The 4,464-nt window shown below is 49.0% G+C and overlaps 2 pseudogenes; both read right to left on the minus strand.

The window, feature by feature from the left end:
• Positions 1-547: 547 nt before the first annotated feature.
• LOC147982979 (uncharacterized) lies at positions 548-1,726 on the minus strand (annotated as a pseudogene).
• Positions 1,727-1,788: 62 nt separating this feature from the next.
• On the minus strand, positions 1,789-2,853 carry LOC147982980 (uncharacterized; annotated as a pseudogene).
• Between the last annotated feature and the right edge of the window lie 1,611 nt (positions 2,854-4,464).

Here is a 4,464-nt window from a genome sequence, read left to right on the forward strand (position 1 = left end):
AGTCCGGAATGCGCCGTCTTCTAGATCAGTCCAGCGGAAGATGGTACCCTTCTTGAGCAAATCTGTGAGTGGCCGGGAGATGATAGCAAAACCTCAGATGAATTTGCGGTAATAACCGGCAACCCGAGAAAACCCCTCACTTCCTTCACATTGGCAGGGACCGGCCACTTTTGTACTGCTGCAATGTTTTTCCCATCGGTGCGTACCCCTTCTCCGCTGATCTCATGACCCAGGTAAAGTAGCCTTGGGCTGGAAAATGTGCACTTACTGTACTTGATCTTCAATTGATGCTCTTGGAGTAGCTGAAATACTTGACGTAGCAGTCGAATATGCGAGCTCATGTCTTTGCTGTAGATGAGGATATTGTCGATGAAAACAAGCACTCCCTGATGCAGCAATGGTGACAGGACAATGTTCATGCCGCCTTGGAAGGTTGGTGGGCCACGAGTTACTCCATATGGCAGTACCTTGAACTCGAAATGGCCATGGTGTGTGTTGAATGTTGTCTTATGCTCATCCTCAGGCCGCATCCGGATTGGATGGTACCCTACCCGCAGGTCCAAGCTGGTGAGCAGATAGCTCCTGCTAGCTCGTCGAGCAGCTCCTCAATGACAGGAAGAGGGTAACGATTCTTGACGGTCACTGCGTTGAGGTGTCGATACTCCACGCAAAAATGCCACGTGAGGTCCTTCTTCTAAACCAACAAGACCGGAGAGGCAAAAGGACTCGTTCTGGATTGAATGATGCCTTGAGCTAACATATCAGCTACTTGCCGTTTGATTTCATGTTTTTGTGCTGGACTGTGTCGGTATGGGTGCAAGTTGACATGCCATGCCCCGGGCACCAGAGGGATGGCACGATCAAAAGCTCGTTGCGGTGGCAATCCTTGCGGCTCCTCAAACAACACCCCATACTGCTCAATCAGTTCCCCAATAGCTGATGGAATGGGTGGTCTTTCCATGTTTTCAGTTGTTTCACAAAGTTGCACGACCCGAGCCACTGCCTCTTGTTCCAACAAATCATGCAGTTCATCCCCTGAAATCAAATCACAGCGGGTGACATCCGCTCGCACACCTGTGAGATGCACTTGCTTGTCCTTGTACACAAAATCCGTGGTCTTTTATAACCAATGGACTTTCATTGGGCTATGGCACGGCAGCCAATCAATGCCCAAGATTACATCATAGCACCCCAGGGGTAGAACCTTGAGATTCAAGGTGAAATCAACTCCCTGAGAACGCCAAGCGCACGGCGGTATTTCTTGATCACAATGCAGAACCCCGCCATTGGCCACGCGCACCGAAATGGCACGTTGAGCATGCTGCACCCCTTGAAGGTGTTGAGCCGGAGATGAGCTGACAAAACCGTGCGAGGATCCAGAGTCCACAAGCATGAGCACCTCCCGCTGTTGTACCCAACCATGCAAACGCATTGTCGTCGGTGATTCAGCCCCTTCAATTGCTTCCCTGGAGAGGACACAACAATCAGCCTCACTGGTCGATGCCTCCACGGGTGTTGTATCAGATGATGGTTGGTGAAGCATCTCGATAAGCTCCTCAACCACGTGAAGCTGCACTGTGGGAGCACAACGATGATCGCGCCCCCAATGCTCGCCGCAAGTGAAGTAGAGGCCCTTGGCGTGGTGATACGCCCGCAGTGCCGCCAGCCGGTCGTCGCTTGCTGGTGGTCGAGGCGTGTCGAGGGTGCGGCGGTCGTCTTGGCGCATATCGCCGGGGGCACCGCCTGCCTTCGTTGGTGGAGGAGGAAGCGACAATGCTGTGCGAGGAATCACCCGCCCTCCTGCAGACATGGAGAGGGACGCAGGGGTATGTTGTTCCTCTCGCCGAAATGTGTCCACCACCTCTTCCTGTAAACAAGCAAGATCCATAGCAGTATCCAAGTTTTGGGGGCGATGAAGCACGACAGCAGCACGGATATCACGTTGCAAGCCATCCAAAAATTGAGTAACAAAAAATGCAGGATCCCATGAAGTGTGATGCGCTAACAGGTTATGCATGATTTGTGTGAATTGTTCAGCATACTCTGCTATGATGCCAGTTTGTTTCAGCCTATTAAATTGCCTCGGGAGGTTTTGAAACTCCTCATGACCAAACTGGATGCATATAGCGATGGCAAAATCACCCCAATCCGGATACTGCAAATGCGCTTGCGATGATTGCAACCAAGTGAGAGCGCTCTCTGTAAAGTTCATAGCAGCACAACTAACACAAGTATCTGGACTAAGCATGCACACTCGGAAGTAGGCCTCGCATTTGAGACGCCACGCTCTCGGTTTATTCCCATCAAACAGAGGAAAATCTAATCATGGTGGTGGTGGCATGCGAAGGTACCCACAATCCCCGGAAAACGACTGCTCGCCATGGTGATAGAAGTCGGACGTACCAGTGGCCGGAGGTAATCGAGGGGTGCGGATCTCCCCTAACGATTTCCCTCAAAGATCAGTGAAAACGCCATGGCCATTGGGCCCGTGACCAGTGTCACCACGAACTGGAGTGTCGATGGCGCCTGGATGGGTCGCGTCGGCCATCAGTGGCAGAAGACGAGGCCGCAACCCGTCTGCGAGTTGGGGAAGCAATGGCGGAAGCTCACTGAACCGCAGGGGAGGGGGCGGTGGAGCGATCAACGCGGCCTTATCCACTGGCGATGTGGTGGTGGCCTTGTCGATCTGAGTCCGCAAGTGACCCACCTCTGATTGGATCTCCTCCACGGACTGCTGATCAAGGGGCGCCATCCCTGCATCTCATGGACAACGGGGTGGATATCTTCGATTTTGGTGGTGAGGGCCACGATTGCCGTGGTCAGATCAGCGATCGCCTTGGTGTGCTCCTCCATCATCGTGGCCTTGCCTTTCCCGCGTCTGGATGATAGATGGGAATCACCCAGCCAGATTGGGGAGGGTGGAGAAACTTTTTTGGGTGGATCGGACAGGCTCTGATGCCAATTGTTATGCTCCCGCTCGAATCTTAACAACACACAGAGGAATTGAGGATACAAGTCTTGATTGATCTAGAGTTCTAGGGAGGAAGGAAGGGGGGTCGGGAGAGAATAGTGTCGCCGCCAGGCTATTACTTTCTCCCCACCTCACGCAGGAGGCCTCAAGACCTACTTAACCCCACCCCTCGTTTCCCAAGTGTGGGCTGGGAACTTGTTGTTGGGCTTCACTTCGTGTCGCGTCCGTTCCGGGCCATCGGGTGGTGCGGCAGCCTGGCCCGTAGTAGTTGCTGCAGGAGGGGCCAGGGTGGCAGGGACCGTAACATGCTGAGAGTGTTGAAAAACTTGATACATGTCACTTGATTTATGTCAAAACCTTCGCATCTGTCCCAGAATTGCATGATTCTAACTGTATTTTTGTCTTGACTCTCACAGCTGAAAGCTGCAAATGATTGGCCCACTACTCCAGGTTCAGAGGAATCCTTTGATCCCCTGTTAATTTGTTTTGTTTTATTTTTCATTCCAAGAAAGTAGGGATTGACTGTTTAGATTGGAAGACCTTACTGTTAATTGCTTGAAAGTACTCCCTTTGTTCACAAATATAAGATGCTTTGGATATTTCAATATGAAACATATGGACCGAAATGAGTGAACAAACACATTGAAATGTGTCTATACGTTTGAATCAGAAAACAAAGTTAAACATCTTATACTATGTGTGAATAGTAGAGGGAGTAGCAATATTTATGATCTAACTTGTGCTTTATGATTCCATGTGTTTATCTCTTAGTACAATGGCTCTGATATATGTTACCGTGGCAGGTTCTGAAATGTCAGCTAAATATTTACTGGAAGTCCAAGAAACTAGCTTCCGAAAATCTTGTGCCATAGATAGAACATAGTTAAATTCACAGCTGCAGTCCTCGTATACAGTTCAGAGGAGTGAATAGCACACTACTATCACTTATTGTTTAGCGTTCCAAAAAACTATCATATTCTTGTTTGTCGCAGATACCTACCACATACGTAGTTTGATGTTTTAAATAAACCAAATAACCAAGTGGTTTACATTTGATCAGGTTTATGACAGTTGGGGTCCGCACATATGATAAACCATTTATTTCATCATTAACTGAGATGTGCAGCCCACATGTTAGTATCCCTTCCTCATATTCTAATAAAAATCTTCAATCCCCCTGTCTTTATAAATTTAAAAATATGTCCTTATCTTTTATAGAATAAACACAAACATTTTGTAAAAGCAATCAGGTTCCTGCAAACATTTTTAAAAAGTATAATTAGGTCCCTACAAAAAAATAAGCAATCAGGTCCCAGCAATTTTATTAAAAAATAATTGGGTCCCTGTAAATTCTTTTAAAAAAGGAACCAGATGCCTGCTCCTTGCCGCCGCAGCGCCTTACCATCAAAACGGCCTCTGCTGCTGCTCTTCCGTGCACCTCCAACAGGGCCTCTGCTGCTGCTCCTTGCCACCTGCCCGCGCTGAAAATACAA

The sequence above is a fragment of the Triticum urartu genome, chromosome 2A (genome assembly GCF_056163025.1).
Source record: "Triticum urartu cultivar PI428250 chromosome 2A, HENAU_Tu73, whole genome shotgun sequence".
NCBI classification, from domain to species: Eukaryota; Viridiplantae; Streptophyta; class Magnoliopsida; order Poales; family Poaceae; genus Triticum; species Triticum urartu.